Source organism: Bombina bombina, chromosome 6 (genome assembly GCF_027579735.1).
Source record: "Bombina bombina isolate aBomBom1 chromosome 6, aBomBom1.pri, whole genome shotgun sequence".
Lineage (NCBI taxonomy): Eukaryota > Metazoa > Chordata > Amphibia > Anura > Bombinatoridae > Bombina > Bombina bombina.
The window spans coordinates 434,202,626-434,222,531 of record NC_069504.1 but is presented as its reverse complement, the minus strand read 5'-3'; the positions used below and the strand labels follow the sequence as shown (position 1 = coordinate 434,222,531).

Sequence of the window (19,906 nt, the reverse complement as noted above, 5' to 3'; positions counted from 1 at the left end):
TTGTTGGAATTCACAACCTTAGGTACAAATTCAAAAGAAGTTTGCAACACTGCCTTATCCTGATGAAAAATCAGAAAAGGAGACTCACAAGAAAGAGCAGACAATTCAGAGACTCTTCTGGCAGAAGAGATGGCCAAAAGGAACAAAACTTTCCAAGAAAGTAATTTAATGTCCAATGAATGCATAGGTTCAAACGGAGGAGCTTGAAGAGCCCCCAGAACCAAATTCAAACTCCAAGGAGGAGAAATTGACTTAATGACAGGTTTTATACGAACCAAGGCTTGTACAAAACAATGAATATCAGGAAGATTAGCAATCTTTCTGTGAAAAAGAACAGAAAGAGCAGAGATTTGACCTTTCAAGGAACTTGCGGACAAACCTTTATCTAAACCATCCTGAAGAAACTGTAAAATTCTCGGAATTCTAAAAGAATGCCAGGAAACATGATGAGAAAGACACCAAGAAATATAAGTCTTCCAGACTCTATAATATATCTCTCTAGATACAGATTTACGAGCCTGTAACGTAGTATTAATCACAGAGTCAGAGAAACCTCTTTGACCAAGAATCAAGCGCTCAATCTCCATACCTTTAAATTTAAGGATTTGAGATCCTGATGGAAAAAAGGACCTTGCGACAGAAGGTCTGGTCTTAACGGAAGAGTCCACGGTTGGCAAGAGGCCATCCGGACAAGATCCGCATACCAAAACCTGTGAGGCCATGCTGGAGCTACCAGCAGAACAAACGAGCATTCCTTCAGAATCTTGGAGATTACTCTTGGAAGAAGAACTAGAGGCGGAAGATATAGGCAGGATGATACTTCCAAGGAAGTGATAATGCATCCACTGCCTCCGCCTGAGGATCCCGGGATCTGGACAGATACCTGGGAAGTTTCTTGTTTAGATGAGAAGCCATCAGATCTATTTCTGGAAGTTCCCACATTTGAACAATCTGAAGAAATACCTCTGGGTGAAGAGACCATTCGCCCGGATGCAACGTTTGGCGACTGAGATAATCCGCTTCCCAATTGTCTATTCCTGGAATATGAACCGCAGAGATTAGACAGGAGCTGGATTCCGCCCAAACCAGAATTCGAGATACTTCTTTCATAGCCAGAGGACTGTGAGTCCCTCCTTGATGATTGATGTATGCCACAGTTGTGACATTGTCTGTCTGAAAACAAATGAACGATTCTCTCTTCAGAAGAGGCCAAGACTGAAGAGCTCTGAAAATTGCACGGAGTTCCAAAATATTGATCGGTAATCTCACCTCCTGAGATTCCCAAACCCCTTGTGCTGTCAGAGACCCCCACACAGCTCCCCAACCTGTAAGACTTGCATCTGTTGAAATTACAGTCCAGGTCGGAAGAACAAAAGAAGCCCCCTGAACTAAACGATGGTGATCTGTCCACCACGTCAGAGAGTGTCGTACAATCGGTTTTAAAGATATTAATTGAGATATCTTTGTGTAATCCCTGCACCATTGGTTCAGCATACAGAGCTGAAGAGGTCGCATGTGAAAACGAGCAAAGGGGATCGCGTCCGATGCAGCAGTCATAAGACCTAGAATTTCCATGCATAAGGCTACCGAAGGGAATGATTGTGACTGAAGGTTTCGACAAGCTGAAATAAATTTTAGACGTCTCTTGTCTGTCAAAGACAGAGTCATGGACACTGAATCTATCTGGAAACCCAAAAAGGTTACCCTTGTCTGAGGAATCAATGAACTTTTTAGTGAATTGATCCTCCAACCATGATTTTGAAGAAACAACAAAAGTCGATTCGTATGAGATTCTGCTAAATGTGAAGACTGAGCAAGTACCAAGATATCATCCAAATAAGGAAATACCACAATACCCTGTTCTCTGATTACAGATAGAAGGGCACCGAGAACTTTTGTAAAAATTCTTGGAGCTGTTGCTAGGCCAAACGGCAGAGCCACAAACTGGTAATGCTTGGCTAGGAAAGAGAATCTCAGAAACTGATAGTGCGCTGGATGAATCGGAATATGCAGATATGCATCCTGTAAATCTATTGTAGACATATAATGCCCTTGTTGAACAAAAGGCAGGATATTCCTTACAGTTACCATTTTGAATGTTGGTATCCTTGCATAACGATTCAATATTTTTAGATCCAGAACTGGTCTGAAGGAATTCTCCTTCTTTGGTACAATGAAGAGATTCGAATAAAACCCCAGCCCCTGTTCCAGAACTGGAACTGGCATAATTACTCCAGCCAACTCTAGATCTGAAACACATTTCAGAAATGCTTGAGCTTTCGCTGGGTTTACTGGGACACGGGAAAGAAATTATCTCTTTGCAGGAGGTCTTATCTTGAAACTAATTCTGTACCCTTCTGAAATAATGTTCTGAATCCAAAGATTAACAGAATTGATCCAAATTTCTTTGAAAAAACGTAATCTGCCCCCTACCAGCTGAGCTGGAATGAGGGCCGCACCTTCATGTGGACTTAGAAGCTGGCTTTGCTTTTCTAGAAGGCTTGGATTTATTCCAGACTGGAGATGGTTTCCAAACTGAAACTGCTCCTGAGGATAAAGGATCAGGCTTTTGTTCTTTGTTGAAAGGAAAGGAACGAAAACGATTATTAGCCCTGTTTTTACCCTTAGATTTTTTATCCTGTGGTAAAAAAGTTCCTTTCCCACCAGTAACAGTTGAGATAATAGAATCCAACTGAGAACCAAATAATTTATTACCCTGGAAAGAAAGGGAAAGTAGAGTCGATTTAGAAGACATATCAGCATTCCAAGTTTTAAGCCATAAAGCTCTTCTAGCTAAAATAGCTAGAGACATAAACCTGACATCAACTCTGATAATATCAAAAATGGCATCACAGATAAAATTATTAGCATGTTGAAGAAGAATAATAATGTTATGAGAATCATGATCTGTTACTTGTTGCGCTAAAGTTTCCAACCAAAAAGTTGAAGCTGCAGCAACATCCGCTAAAGAGATAGCAGGTCTAAGAAGATTACCTGAACACAAATAAGCTTTTCTTAGAAAGGATTAAATTTTCCTATCTAAAGGATCCTTAAAGGAAGTACCATCTGCCGTAGGAATAGTAGTACGCTTAGCAAGGGTAGAGATAGCCCCATCAACTTTAGGGATTTTGTCCCAAAATTCTAATCTGTCAGACGGCACAGGATATAATTGCTTAAAACGTTTAGAAGGAGTAAATGAATTACCCAATTTATTCCATTCCCTGGAAATTACTTCAGAAATAGCACCAGGAACAGGAAAAACTTCTGGAATAACTACAGGAGATTTAAAGACCTTATCTAAACGTTTAGATTTAGTATCAAGAGGACCAGAATCCTCAATTTCTAATGCAATTAGGACTTCTTTAAGTAAAGAACGAATAAATTCCATTTTAAATAAATATGAAGATTTATCAGCATCAACCTTTGAAACAGAATCCTCTGAACCAGAAGAATCATTAGAATCAGAATGATGATGTTCATTTAAAAATTCATCTGGATAAAGAGAAGTTTTAAAAGACTTTTTATGTTTACTAGAAGGAGGAATAACAGACATAGCCTTCTTAATAGATTCAGAAACAAAATCTCTTATGTTATCAGGAACACTCTGAACATTAGATGTTGATGGAACTGCAACAGGTAATGGTATTTTACTAAAGGAAATATTTTCTGCATTAACAAGTTTGTCATGACATTTAATACAAACAACAGCTGGAGGAACAGCTACCAAAAGTTTACAGCAGATACACTTAGCTTTGGTAGTTCCAGCACCAGGCAGCGATTTTCCTGAAGTATCTTCTGGCTCAGATGCAACATGAGACATCTTGCGATATGTAATAGAAAAAACAACATATAAAGCAAAATTGATCAAATTCCTTAAATGACAGTTTCAGGAATGGGAAAAAATGCCAAAGAACAAGCTTCTAGCAACCAGAAGCAATGAAAAATGAGACTTAAATAATGTGGAGACAAAAGCGACGCCCATATTTTTTTAGCGCCAAATAAGACGCCCACATTATTTGGCGCCTAAATGCTTTTGGCGCCAAAAATGACGCCACATCCGGAACGCCTACATTTTTGGCGCAAAAGAACGTCAAAAATGACGCAACTTCCGGCGACACGTATGAGGCCGGAAACAGAAAAGATTTTTTGCGCCAAAAAAGTCTGCGCCAAGAATGACGCAATAAAATGAAGCATTTACAGCCCCCGCGAGCCTAACAGCCCACAGGGAAAAAGTCAAATTTTTTAAGGTAAGAAAAAATGATTGATTCAAATGCATCATCCCAAATATGAAACTGACTGTCTGAAAATAAGGAATGTTGAACATCCTGAGTCAAGGCAAATAAATGTTTGAATACATATATTTAGAACTTTATAAAAAAAAGCGCCCAACCATAGCTTAGAGTGTCACAGAAAATAAGACTTACTTACCCCAGGACACTCGTCTACATGTTGTAGAAAGCCAAACCAGTACTGAAATGAAAATCAGCAGAGGTAATGGTATATATATAAGAGTATATCGTCGATCTGAAAAGGGAGGTAAGAGATGAATCTCTACGACCGATAACAGAGAACCTATGAAATAGACCCCGTAGAAGGAGATCATTGCATTCAAATAGGCAATACTCTCCTCACATCCCTCTGACATTCACTGCACGCTGAGAGGAAAACCGGGCTCCAACTTGTTGCGGAGCGCATATCAACGTAGAATCTAGCACAAACTTACTTCACCACCTCCATAGGAGGCAAAGTTTGTAAAACTGATTTGTGGGTGTGGTGAGGGGTGTATTTGTGGGCATTTTGAGGTTTGGGAAACTTTGCCCCTCCTGGTGGGAGTGTATGTCCCATACGTCACTAGCTCATGGACTCTTGCTAATTACATGAAAGTAATGTATTTCTTTCTTGACACGGTGAATCCACAGATCATCAATTACTGTTGGGAATATCACTCCTGGCCAGCAGGAGGAGGCAAAGAGAACCACAGCAAAGCTGTTAAGTATCACTTCCCTTCCCACAACCCCCAGTCATTCGACCGAAGGAAAAGGATAGAAAGGAAATAACACAAGGTGCAAAGGTGCCTGAGGTTTATATAAAAACACTGTCTAAAAAAACAGGTAGGGCCGTGGACTCACCGTGTCAAGAAATAAATACATTTATCAGGTAAGCATAAAATTTGTTTTCTTTCTTAAGACACGGTGAGTCCACTGATCATCAATACCCAAGCTAGAGGACACAGATGATACGAGAGGGCAAGACAGGTAACCTAAACAGAAGGCACCACAGCTTGCAGAACCTTTTTCCCAAAAGAAGCCTCAGCTGAGGCAAAAGTATTAAATTTATAGAATTTGGGAAAAGTGTGCAAAGAAGACCAAGTCGCAGCCTTACAAATCTGTTCAACAGAGACCTCATTCTTGAAGGCCCAAGAAGACACCGCCCTAGTGGAATGAGCTGTAATTCTCTTAGGAGGCTGCTGTCCAGCAGTCTCATAAGCCATACGAATAATACTTCTCAACCAGAGAGAAAGATAAGTGGCCGTAGCTTTCTGACCTCTACGTTTACCAGAAAAGCAAACAAACAGGGCAGAAGACCAACAAAAGTCCTTCGTAGCCTGCAGATAAAATTTAGGAGCCCGCACAACGTCTAAGTAGTGCAACAAACATTCTTTATGAGAAGAAGGATTAGGACAGAGAGAAGGAACAACAATTTCCTGATTAATATTTCTGTCCGAAATAACCTTTAGGAAGAAAACCAAACTTGGTACAGAGAATTGCCTTATCTGCATGAACTATGAGATAAGGAGAATCGCGCTGCAAAGCGGAAAGTTCAGAGACCCTATGAGCAGAAGAAATAACAAGAAACAAAATTTCCAAGATAATAACTTAATATCTACAGAATGCATAGGCTCAAACGAAACTTTAGGAACCAAATTAAGGCTCCAAGGTGGAGCAACTGATTTAAACACAGGCCTGATTCTGATCAGAGCCTGACAAAAGGATTGGACATCTGGCACATCCGCCAGACGCTTGTGCAACAGAATAGATAAAGCAGAAATCTGACCCTTAAGGATAATGACAGATAACCCCTTCTCAAGGCCTTCCTGAAGAAGAGACAAGATCATTGGGATCCTAACCGTACTCCAAGAATATCCTTTAGACTCACACCAATACAGATATTTACACCATATCTTACGGTAAATCTTTCTAGTGAAAGGCTTACGAGCCTGAATCATGGTCTCAATGACCGACTCAGAAAAAGCACGCTTAGCTAAAATCAAGCGTTCAATCTCCAAGCAGTCAGCTTCAGAGAAACTAAGTTTGGATGACAGAAGGGCCCCTGAAGAAGCAGGTTCTTCCTCAGCGGAAGTCTCCACGGAGGTAGAGATGACATTTCTACTAGATCCGCATACTAGATCCTACGAGGCCACGCAGGAGCTATAAGAATCACTAATGCTCTCTCCTGCTTGATTCGAGCGATGACTCGCGGAAGGAGAGCAAACAGAGGAAATAGATATGCCAACCTGAAGTTACAAGGAACTGCCAGAGCATCTATCAGAAAGGTTTTTGGGTCTCTCGACCTTGAGCCAAACTTTGGGAGCTTGGTGTTCTGACGAGACGCCATCAGATCCAAGTCCAGTAATCCCCATTTGGTTGTTAACCTGAAGAACACTTCCGGATGGAGTGCCCACTCCCCGGGATGGAAAGTCTGTGAATCTCCGCCCACTGGATGATCCATGCCACCTCCTTCATGGCTAAGGCACTCAGAGTTCCCCCTTGGTGGTTGATTTAGGCCACTAGGCCACTGAGGTTAAGTTGTCCGTCTGGAAACTAATAGACCGAGCTAGGACCAGCTGAGGCCAAGCTATCAAGGCATTGAAGATCGCTCACAACTCCAGGATGTTTATGGGGAGAGCAGATTCTTCCTGAAACCAAAGTCCTTGTGCCTTCAACGAGTCCCAGACTGCTCCCAACCCAACAGGCTGGCATCCGTGGTCACAATTACCCAAGAGTGTCTCTGAAAACACGTCCCCTGGGACAGATGTTCTTGCGACAGCCACCACGGAAGGGAGTCCCTTGTTGATTGATCCAGAACTATGCGAGCATGCATAGCTGCAGAGGTCTCAAATGAAAATCGAGCAAATGGAACTATGTCTATGGAAGCCACCATCAACCCTACTACCTCAATGCATTGGAACACTGATGGTCGGACTGCCTACTGTAAGGACAGGCAAGCGGACAGAATCTTGGTTCTTCTGACCTCTGTCAGAAAACATGTCATCGCTAGAGAGTCTATAATGGTCCCTAAGAAGGTCACTCTTTACTCTTGTAGTCGGCATAAGAGCTTTTCACCAAATTGATCTTCAAACCATGGGAACGAAGGAATGACAACAAAATCTGTGTGTGAGATTCTGCTAGTTGCAAGGATGGCGCCTGAACTAGAATGTCGTCCAGATAAGGCGCCACTGCAATTCCCTGAGACCGAATTACCACCAATTCTGGGAGCTGTGGCGAGGCCAAATGGAAGCGCTACAAATTGGAAATGTTTGACTAGATAGGCAAACCTCAGAATTTTGTGATGGTACCTGTGAATGGGAACGTGTAGGTACGCATCCTTCAGGTCTATGTGTGTCATGAATTGACCCTCTTGTATTAGGGGCAGAATGGAGCAGATAGTCTCCATCTTGAAGGACGGCATTCTGAGGAATTTGTTTAGTAATTTTAGATCTAGAATGGGCCTGAAAGTTCCCTCTTTTTTGGGAACCACAAAAAGGTTTGAGTAAAACCCAAGACCCTGTTCCTGACTTGGAACAGACACTGTCACTCCCAAGAGGAAAAGGTCTTGAACACATTTCAAGAACGCCTCTCTTTTTATTTGGTCTACAGATAACCTTGAGAGGTGAAACCTGCCCCTGGGAGGTAAGGTCTTGAACTCTAACTTGTACCCCTGGGAAACTATGTCCATGGGTCTGGAGCATCTCATTCCCAAGCTTGCGTGAACTGAGAAAGTCTGCCCCCCACTTGATTCGATCCCGGATCGGGGGCAAACCCTTCATGCTGACTTGGAATCAGCTGCTGGTTTCTTGGATTGCTTCCCCTTGTTCCAAGACTGACCAGGCTTCCAAGAGGGCTTTGATTGTTCCTGCTTGGTAGAGGCAGGGGAAGACGTCCCTTTGATTTATTCTTTTTGTCTTGAGGCAGAAAATATCCGTTATAATCAGTTATATCTGAGATAATCTCCACCAGCAGAGCTGGACTGAACAAGGTCTTTCCCTTGTAGGGTATAGCCAAAAGTTTTGATTTAGAAGAAACGTCTGCAGACCAAGACTGCAGACCCTATGCGCTAAAATTGCAAAACCAGATATTTTAGCTCCCAACTTAATGACTTGCAAGGAAGCGTCCGTTATAAAGGAGTTGGCTAACTTGAGAGGCTTAATCCTATCTTGAATCTCATCCAGGGGAGTTTCAGCCTGCAAAGACTCAGACAAAGCATCAAACCAATAGGCTGCCACACTGGTTACCGTAGCAATGCACACCGTCGGTTGCCATTGTAACCCCTGATGAGTATATATTTTCTTTAAAAAAAAAAACTCCAGCTTTTTATCCATAGGATCCTTGAAAGAGCAACTATCCTCAATAGGGATAGTAGTTCTCTTAGCCAAAGTGGAAATCACCCCTTCCACCTTAGGAACCGTCTGCCACGACTTCTTGAAGGAGTCAGCTACCGGGAATATCTTCCTAAAGACAGGAGAGGGGAGAAGGGGATTCCTGGTCTCTCCCATTCCCGGGTAATAATCTCTGTGGCACGGTCTGGCATTGGAAACACCTCCACAGAAGAAGGGACATCAAAGTATCTATTGAACTTGATAGATTTTTAGGATTGACAACGATAGGTGTATCAGAGTTGTCCACGGTAGCTAAACCCTCCTTTAATAAGACCTGGAGGTGCTCAAACTTGAATCTGAAGGCGACCACTTCAGCATCAGATGAAGGAATTACTCTACCCGAGTCTGAGATTTCACCCTCAAAGGCCACCGAAGTATCTTTTTCCTCCGATTTATGCGAAAGAGGAGTTCGGTCAGCCTGAACAGGATCTGATACCTTATCTGATTTTATACACTTCCTTAAAGGGACAGTAAACACCAGAATTTTTGTTGTTTAAAAATGTAGATAATCCCTTTATTACCCATTCCCCAATTTTGCATAACCAACACAGGTATAATAATATACTTTTTACCTCTGTGATTACCTTGTATATGGCTCTGCAAACTGCCCCCTTATTTCAGTTAATTTGACAGACTTGCATTTTTAGCCAATCAGTGCTTGCTCTTAGGAGCTTCACGTGCCTGAGCTCAATGTTATCCATATGAAACACATGAACTAACGCCCTCTAGTGGTGAAAAACTGTCAAAATGCATTCAGATTAGAGGTGGCCTTCAAGGTCTAAGAAATTAGCATATATACCTCCTAGACTTACTTTTCAACTAAGAATACCAAGAGAACAAAGCAAAAACAGAATTTATGTTTACCTGATAAATTACTTTCTCCAACGGTGTGTCCGGTCCACGGCGCCATCCTTACTTGTGGGATATTCTCTTCCCCAACAGGAAATGGCAAAGAGCCCAGCAAAGCTGGTCACATGATCCCTCCTAGGCTCCGCCTTCCCCAGTCATTCGACCGACGTAAAGGAGGAATATTTGCATAGGAGAAATCATATGATACCGTGGTGACTGTAGTTAGAGAAAATAAATCATCAGACCTGATTAAAAAACCAGGGCGGGCCGTGGACCGGACACACCGTTGGAGAAAGTAATTTATCAGGTAAACATAAATTCTGTTTTCTCCAACATAGGTGTGTCCGGTCCACGGCGCCATCCTTACTTGTGGGAACCAATACCAAAGCTTTAGGACACGGATGATGGGAGGGAGCAAATCAGGTCACCTAGATGGAAGGCACCACGGCTTGCAAAACCTTTCTCCCAAAAATAGCCTCAGAAGAAGCAAAAGTATCAAATTTGTAAAATTTGGTAAAAGTGTGCAGTGAAGACCAAGTCGCTGCCTTACATATCTGATCAACAGAAGCCTCGTTCTTGAAGGCCCATGTGGAAGCCACAGCCCTAGTGGAATGAGCTGTGATTCTTTCAGGAGGCTGCCGTCCGGCAGTCTCATAAGCCAATCTGATGATGCTTTTAAGCCAAAAAGAGAGAGAGGTAGAAGTTGCTTTTTGACCTCTCCTTTTACCAGAATAAACAACAAACAAGGAAGATGTTTGTCTGAAATCCTTTGTAGCCTCTAAATAGAACTTTAGAGCACGAACTACATCCAAATTGTGCAACAAACGTTCCTTCTTTGAAACTGGATTCGGACACAAAGAAGGCACAACTATCTCCTGGTTAATATTTTTGTTAGAAACAACTTTCGGAAGAAAACCAGGTTTAGTACGCAAAACCACCTTATCTGCATGGAACACCAGATAAGGAGGAGAACACTGCAGAGCAGATAACTCTGAAACTCTTCTAGCAGAAGAAATTGCAACCAAAAACAAAACTTTCCAAGATAATAACTTAATATCTACGGAATGTAAGGGTTCAAACGGAACCCCTTGAAGAACTGAAAGAACTAAATTGAGACTCCAAGGAGGAGTCAAAGGTTTGTAAACAGGCTTGATTCTAACCAGAGCCTGAACAAAAGCCTGAACATCTGGCACAGCCGCCAGCTTCTTGTGAAGTAAAACAGATAAAGCAGAAATCTGTCCCTTCAAAGAACTTGCAGATAATCCTTTCTCCAAACCCTCTTGTAGAAAGGATAGAATCTTAGGAATTTTTACCCTGTTCCATGGGAATCCTTTCGATTCGCACCAACAGATATATTTTTTCCATACTTTATGGTAAATTTTTCTAGTTACAGGCTTTCTAGCCTGAATAAGAGTATCAATGACAGAATCTGAGAACCCACGCTTTGATAAAATCAAGCGTTCAATCTCCAAGCAGTCAGTTGGAGTGATGCCAGATTCGGATGTTCGAACGGACCTTGAACAAGAAGGTCCCGTCTCAAAGGTAGCTTCCATGGTGGAGCCGATGACATATTCACCAGGTCTGCATACCAAGTTCTGCGTGGCCACGCAGGAGCTATCAAGATCACCGAAGCCCTCTCCTGATTGATCCTGGCTACCAGCCTGGGAATGAGAGGAAACGGTGGGAACACATAAGCTAGGTTGAAGGTCCAGGGCGCTACTAGTGCGTCTACTAGAGTCGCCTTGGGATCCCTGGATCTGGACCCGTAGCAAGGAACCTTGAAGTTCTGACGAGACGCCATCAGATCCATGTCTGGAATGCCCCATAATTGAGTTATTTGGGCAAAGATTTCCGGATGGAGTTCCCACTCCCCCGGATGAAATGTCTGACGACTCAGAAAATCCGCTTCCCAATTTTCCACTCTTCTCAAAAACAACTGCGCATTAGTGGCGTGAAAATGAGGCTCTGCCTATGACTAGAAAAGGCCCCCAGTGAAAAAGGTGTCCAATACAGTGCCTGTCCGTTTTTTTTAACAAAATTGCCAAGATTAAAATAACTCTCCAAAGTTATAAACCATTAAATATGCTTATATAGTAATCGTTTTTGCCCAGAAAAATGTCTACCAGTCTTTAAAGCCCTTGTGAAGCCCTTTTATTCTTATATTGAAAATTAAGAAAATGGCTTACCGGATCCCATAGGGAAAATGACAGCTTCCAGCATTACCAAGTCTTGTTAGAAATGTGTCATACCTCAAGCAGCCAAAGTCTGCTCACTGTTTCCCCCAACTGAAGTTAATTCCTCTCAACAGTCCTGTGTGGAAACAGCCATCGATTTTAGTAACGGTTGCTAAAATCATTTTCCTCTTACAAACAGAAATCTTCATCTCTTTTCTGTTTCAGAGTAAATAGTACATACCAGCACTATTTTAAAATAACAAACTCTTGATTGAAGAATAAAAACTACATTTAAACACCAAAAAACTCTGAGCCATCTCCGTGGAGATGTTGCCTGTGCAACGGCAAAGAGAATGACTGGGGAAGGCGGAGCCTAGGAGGGATCATGTGACCAGCTTTGCTGGGCTCTTTGCCATTTCCTGTTGGGGAAGAGAATATCCCACAAGTAAGGATGGCGCCGTGGACCAGACACACCTATGTTGGAGAAATTGGAAATAAAAGTAAATTGGAAAGTTGTTTAAAATTACGTGCCCTGTTTTTTTACTTGACTGTACCTTTAAGTTTCCCCTGCAGCATGAGAATGGCTGCGAGAGCCTCAGATACCGCTGAAAATACCTGGGCTGCAATTTCATCCTTTAAAAATACTCCATCGGGAGATTGTGAGGAACCGCAGGGCCACGCAGATTGGGGCAAATTAGGGATAGGCTGTGATAAGCCCTGCACAGCATCCTCCCGACACGGATTGCAGCTTCCTTCGATCAGCAACTCAGGACTGCAGAGAGTGACAGATGCAGGAGCTAACAACGGAGTGACTGAATTCCTTTACAAAACGGCGCCAAGAGAAACAGCGCACAGGGAGTTAGAGACATGCCCCCGTAATGGCGTCATGCCAGGAACCGGCAAAAGCCGAAAATTAAGCCATTATTATAACTAACAGCCACTACAAAAGACGACTGCACAATTAAGCAGTCCACTCTGAGACACCAATAGAGAAAATAAAATTTCTACTATTCCCAAACACTAACGCCACACAGTACCCTGCCCCTGCCCCAAAGTAACCCTAATCCCCAGGATTAAACCCCATAGAGCAGAAATGTGTTGAAGTGCCATAATAAATTATAGGGGGAAAAAATGGCAGATAACTGTATTCTTGACTGTCCGGCAGGAGGACAGTCCCCTGATATGAGAGGAAGTCGCTCCTCACAGAGACCTAGTACAAAAGAAATGAACAGAGTAAGCCTACTTTGGCATTCTGATATAGGACAGCAAGATGTTAGGAAAACGCAGTGAGGCCCACCCCACAAATTCCTAACTGCGTTAAAGCTACCACAGCCCTGCTGAAGAGACTAACATGGAGTACAGCTAAACCCAGCTTGTGATGGAAGATCAAAGCAAGCCTGCCCTGGCTTCAAAATAAAAAAGAAATCTTGACAGAAGAATTTACACAGACACCTATTACTTCACCTCCTCCTTGCACTGAAGGCAAAGAGAATGACTGGGGGTTGTGGGAAGAGAAGTGATACTTAACAGCTTTGCTGTGATGCTCTTTGCCTCCTCCTGCTGGCCAGGAGTGATATTCCCAACAGTAATTGATGATCCGTGGACTCACTGTGTCTTAAGAAAGAAATAGACATAACTTTTAAAATTGTCAGAAAAAAAAATCTACTACTCATTTGAAGTTCAGACTTCAGATTTATCATAGTGTGAGCGGACATGATACAATGTAGCGTATCATGTCTGCTGCACATCGATAAATGCCGACAGCATACGCTGTCAGCATTTATCATTGTACCAGCAGTTCTTGTGAGCTGCTGGTGCAATGCCATCACACGCAGATTCACGACCAATCGGCCGCTAGCGGCAGATGTCAATCAACCCGATCGTATTCGATTGGGTTGATTTCTGTCCAGGGCCTCAGAGCAGACGGACACGTTATGGAGCAGCGGTCTTTAAACCGCTGCTTCATAACTTCTGTTTCCAACGGAAACAGGGGCATCAAGCTCCATACGGAGCTTGATAAATCAGTCCTTAAGTGCTATTGCATTGTCTTGTTAGCTCACATTTGTTGATTATGCAAACCTGTGTTCACTGGTCCTTTAAGTATTAGAAATTGCTAAATTTTCAGATCTAAATTACATAAAAAGGTGGTGATTTTTTTGAATAAATAACTAATGAAAATAGATTGCAAAGTTGATTTCCTATGTATAACTAAACATTTTATATAAAAATGTAAAAGGTGTTTACTGTCCCTTTAAGATCCCCTTTCTGTTGCTAAATAATTGGAGTTGTTACATTTTTAACTTTGCCAGAATATTTTTTTTTTTTTTAAATAAAAGACATTTTCTTTGTTAATTGACTGTCAGTATTTACACATTTAGTTGTATTTGCTTATAGCCATTGTATACGGCAAAAAAACTGAGACGTTAAAAGTCTCAGAAGTAAATGTATTTTGTCTCCTCTGTGTACTGCAACAAAGGGTGTCATATCAAACACTTTTTTGTGGATATCAAACTAACTTGCCCTGTTTTGCAGATTACAAAGGCTGTGGGGGAAGAAAACAAACAGCTTTTGTATATCATAAGCAATTATCTACTTCAATAGAAATGCACAATAAAACTTCAGTTTCGCTTGCGCTTCACAAAACAATGAGTACACAGATAATGGCTTGAATGATATGGCTGATTCATTACTTGCCTACAGCCTAATCTGAAAAACAAACCAAACCAAAGCAAAAAACAACTACTGTAGCATGTACCGACCAGAGGCCGCAGAAATAGGGTTAATTTAATTTAAAATTTGCAAAAAGATGATGATCCTTGATTTAAATGACACCTTACAATATACTACTCATAAGAAGACTAGAAAGGCTGCATTAAACTTCATACATCACTTCTATATTCTTTAAATGGGACATTAAAACCTATAAACAAATTATGCTTACCTGATCATTTTCTTTTCTTCAAAGGCTTAAATACCTCCCCCACTTCCCTCATCCCCCAGTCATTCTGCCAAGGGAACAAGGAACAGTAGGAGAAATATCAGGGTGAAAAAGGTGCCAGAAGAATAAAAAAATAAGAAACGGCCGCCCCGTGGGCAGGGAGCTGTGGACTCTCCCCGTCAGACAAAAATAAAATGATCAGGTAAGCATAATTTAGGTTTATCTTCTTAAACGGGGAGAGTCCACAGCTGCATTCATTACTTTTGGGAAAACAATACCCAAGCTATAGAGGACACTGAATGCAAAAAAAGGGCGGGTAGACAAAATCTGAAAGGACCAAGTAACTGCCCATCAGTTAAAACCAGTAAGGCCCTATTTAGAGACTGCTCAGAATCACTAGATTCTCCTGAGCGCAAAGCCCCTGAGGAGACAAGTCCCGCACGCTCCAAGCCCACACATTCCACATACCCCCTGGAGGGAAGAAGAAGGACTCAGCAAGAGATCTAAAGACCAACAACTAGGGTAAAAAGAACCCCAGCAGAACTCCAAGCGCAAACAAAGGTTGCAACAGGACAAAAACACAGAGAATGAACTCTAACGACCGAACAGAGAAAAGGTAGGAAAAAGCCCCTACCCCTATCTAAACAGGATTCCAATGGACCATGCAACGTCCCAACCCTGGACACCAAGAGGGACAAGGTAGATCCCATCCCTCACATAGAGTGCAATCCGCACTCATGAAAGAGCGACCGAGGAATAAAAAAAAACACCCCCGGGAACCACCTTAAATTAGCACCATAAAACCGTGGTCCAGATGAAGCCACAGGCTTTGCTCTGCAATAGAAGTCTAGCAGAAACCAGCCGCTAACACTAGCCAACTAAGCTAGGAACTGCACCAGGACTCCCACAGAGGGAACATTCTGAAGAAGTGCAGAAACCAACTGCCTCCCAGGTAAAAACAGGAAAGTACGAAAGCATCCAAAACCAGCAGAGAAAGGCTCCCTGCTGAGGAAGTAAACACTGCAAAACCTCCCATCTAAGGAGAGATCAGGATAAGATACACGGTCAAGGCTCCACCGAGCAGTCAGACTTTTGACCCCCTCTTTGAGGCGACGGACCCAGCACCAAAGCGACTGGCAATGTCCGAAGGCAGGGAAATAAACAATTCCCCGGACCACCCAGATCCTCCGAAAAGAAAAAAGGGGGGGGGGGGACTAAAAACAGTACCAACGGGTAGAGCAAACCCAGACTATTTGCTAAAAAGACTGGCATGCTAACCAACTAAGCTATGACAGAACATAGGACGAGCTCGGGTTCCAGAACCCAGACCCAGTTCCTTTCCCCAAAAGAAGGGACACTCACAGGCACAAGAGAGACTACACTGAAACAACAGTGATGGCATGATATCAGGATCCAACCCCTCATGACATTCTGCACGCAAGGCAGGGGGAACCCCACTAAACAGAGGAAGACCTCCGGGGCACTAGGTGGATCTTGTGGTATGCCCCAATCTCCCAAAGGGGAGGGAAAAGCAAATATATAACCGCTCACCCGCCCACAAGCATGGAGAGTGAGACAGCAAACAGATACAATACCAACTGTAGAGGAACCATCCGGCTGCAACAGCCGACCCAGTAGAAAACAAACACCCATAGAGCACACATTTAAGGTGCAAATACCCGCAACAGATTTCAACCGCAATCTCCCGCTTGCTAGGCAGCTAAACTAACCATCAGGCTATTTCCAAGTCTCCGATAAGAGAAAGACAAAAACACCTGAAGGAGCAAGTGGATGTCTCAAAACCGAAGGACTGAATTGCCAAGGACCCATCTAAGAGATCAGATCAGAAATCCAAGACAAGAACATTTCCAGAAAACCGGACACCTGGAAACCGGCTACAGGGATACCTCATACGGAGAACCCTGTACCCTAGGAGATGCAATCACAGCCACATCCAAAGGTCCTTGGACACTGGACGTTCACTTAGCATCCCAGAGACAGAGAGCATAACTCCTAAAGGCTTGAGGGGAAACACCCCAAGTCCAAATACTAAGGAGCTGACAAGAATTAGAGTTAAAAAACTAGATAATCCCGCTTGAGAAAATAATATAGTCTCCAAACAATCCTTTAAGGAGCAACCTCCCGGCAACCCCACAGCTCAAGGAATTAACGATGAACGAGTCTCACAATTCCAGGAGAGCGACAGATCAAACCAAGACGTCGTAAGTATGGGCAGCTCCAGGAAAAAACAGAGACAAATGCATTCTCCAGAACCCCCAAAACATGGAAGCAGACTAGAAACAGTAGAAGGAAGAAAAAAGTCGTAAATGCCCGAACTTCCAGAACAGATGACCCAACAACCAGCCCCAGAAGTGGAAAAAGGAAGCCTAAGACACCTCGACCCCTTAAAGAAGAGGTACCGTCGTCAAGGCCTCACCAAGAGGAATACCATAGAAGAGATTTTAAAAAAATCGCCCCAATCTGGTACCCTAGATGTCTAAGGAGTCAACTAAAACTCCAGTCCAATTGAGAATGGAAGACTCTAGCTCCAAGGCCAAAGAACCTCCAAAACCCCCAGAGTAAGCTTTAGCAGAATCCGCTTCTGGAACCCCGCCAACAATCAGGAACAGGAAAATGATGACTGAGTACAATCCCTCTGATGCCCCACCCAAAAGAAGAACGAGAACCAGCCTGACAATTATGAACAAAAGGCCTCCTCTATTAAGTTTTAGCCCTGCATGGGGCAGAGCCTCAAAAAATTATTACAAAAAACAGTAGGATGTTCCTCTCCACGGAAATCTATTAGAAAAAGGTGACGGATTTTTTCGATCTGAAGAGAAACCAGAGTATAATGAACTCCTCATCCGAATGACCAACTCACCACCCAACCAGGTCAACCAGTTACACAGGCACCACGTAGATGATATAGACCTTAAGGAACAGAACAGCGCCCGACCAGGCCCAGCCTGCTACATAGGGCACTCCAGAACTGACCCAGGCCACAAAAAAAATCGAAACCCCAGTAGGGATCGACAAAAGGATCTATAGATATAATAACATGCAACTTCCGCGGAAGTGCCCAAGCGACCACAAAATCTAGTATTGAATTCCAGAGAAGAAATGTTCCCCAACGGAAAAATTATAACAGACATGAGCTTCTTAAAAGGAAATAAAATATATCCTAACCGGATCAAAGAAAAGGAGGGCAGTAGCCGCAGGTGAACGCCCAAGAAAAATGAGCACACTAACAGGGCCAGCCAATCAGAGGCCCCATTCTTCCAAAGCACAGTACTGGAATAAGATATCCCAAAAGAAAAGTCAATTGGAGATGACAAGGAGATTAACTTCATCCCCACACGTCTAACCTAGCTTGCTGTCCGGGACAGAAGACCGAGGATCCCTCAACCCATCAGGACTGGAGTACTCCAGCACTGCCAAAACATGCTGCAGCAGGGCACGAAGGCGCACCAGTCCATAACGAAAAGCAAAACTTACCTCCGCTGGGGCAACTGACAACTCTGACCCCGAGGGTTGGGTCCCTGAAGCCTCAGAGGAAACCGCTTCCCCAGAGGGCTGATCTGACCCAGACGATCTCACACCTGACGAGCCTTGGTTAACAGAACACAGACAGTATCTCAACAACACCTCCCTCCTTGGAAGATGTAAATGCGCCAATGCCATAGATATGGCCATGTAGAACCGTGCCTTAACCTCTGGAGGAAACAAGCCACCTTCCTGAGAAGGGGTAACTGCATTAGGGACACCTGCTTGCGATGCCAAAGAAGGTTCTAGGGCACGCTCCTCACGGGATATGAGATCCCCAAGAGCCAATGGCTCGGCGGACTCTAAGTTCCCTGTTTCGGGATAAAAGAGCACTCTAAAGCAGCATGTGGAACAAAACTGATGGGCATGGATTACCAGGCCATTTCATACTCTTCACAAGAAGTAGAATCTGAATCAGAGACATCCGTCTCCAAAAAATCAGAATCCTCCATAACTTGGATAGAAATTATGGATAGAAAAAATAAAACGGCACCTTACACCCCCAATGGCTGCGGCACTCACCACCTCCTATGACCCAGACAACTAGCGAAACAGACTCTCTCCGTTGCCACGCGGTCAGGAATACTTAAATGGAGAACAGAACATGACCACAAGGTACACCATGCAGGTCAGAGAAAAGTGCACCAAAAAGGCTGTTATGTTCCAGTATAGCTACGAGCCCAAGCGTCACTACACATTAGCAGACAGAATCACATAACAAACATGATTAAAGTCCCCCCTGTTTAATAACCCCCCTCAGGAGATATTAACCCTCGATTCCATAAAGATAAAGGAGTCCCACTGAGACCCTGACTTCTTTGTTGCTTTCATTTTACTTCAATGTGTCAATGTAAACAATCTTACCGAAATATACGCCGTGGAACAGGAACACGGCCCTTCAAGTGTGACAGATAGTAGCCTCACTTCTGATATGGACTTGAGTGAAGAAAGCAGGCAATGAAACTCGTCAACGCTGATTGCTAAGGAGCTGTTAACATGAGTCGGGATGGTTTCACAGAAAGACTCTCCCTGCATCTCCGGAAGCTAACATTCATCCATGCTCTCACTGAGAGACTGACAGGATTACTTAAAACTCCAGTCCCATTTTGAAGAGTATTACCCTCCATAAGAGACTATCTTTAATCTTCCGACACTTCTCTGCCAACCTCCTGTGAAGAAAGGCAAAGAATGACTGGGGGATGAGGGAAGCGGGAGAGGTATTTAAGCTTTTGGCTGGGGTGTTTTTGCCTCTTCCTGGTGGCCAGGTTCCGATTTCCCAAAAGTAATAAATGCAGCTGTGGACTCTCCCCGTTTAAGAAGACAATGTATTTTTCATGATTCAGATAGAACATACAATTTTAAACTTATTTCAAATTTACTTCTATAAATTAAATTAGCTTCAATATCTTGGTATCCCTTTGTTAAAAGAACAGCAAAGCACTACTGTGCGTTAGCTGAAAATATTGGGTGAGTCAATGAAGAATGGCATATATGTGCAGCCACAAATCACAAGTTAGCTCACAGTAGTGCTTTGCTGCACCTTTCTACAAAGAATGCCAAATAATAGATGTAATGCTAGCCCAAGCCTTTGGTTTGATTTCTACTCATTAAACTATATATTTTTGGCTTGATTTCTACTCATTCAAATTTAATATCTATCTATCTATCTATCTATCTATCTATCTATCTATCTATCTATCTATCTATCTATCTATATCTCAATATGTATATCTATGCATGTATATC

At 43.0% G+C, this 19,906-nt stretch overlaps 1 protein-coding gene and 1 non-coding gene across 2 annotated transcripts in view; both read right to left on the bottom strand.

Moving 5' to 3' along the window:
- Positions 1 to 19,906, bottom strand: part of LOC128663050 (organic cation/carnitine transporter 2) — a 295,715-nt gene that overhangs the window by 23,972 nt on the left and 251,837 nt on the right. The window lies entirely within an intron of this gene.
- On the bottom strand, positions 17,348 to 17,467 carry LOC128665322 (U5 spliceosomal RNA). The gene has a single exon (XR_008403084.1). It is a non-coding gene; the product is annotated as a U5 spliceosomal RNA (small nuclear RNA).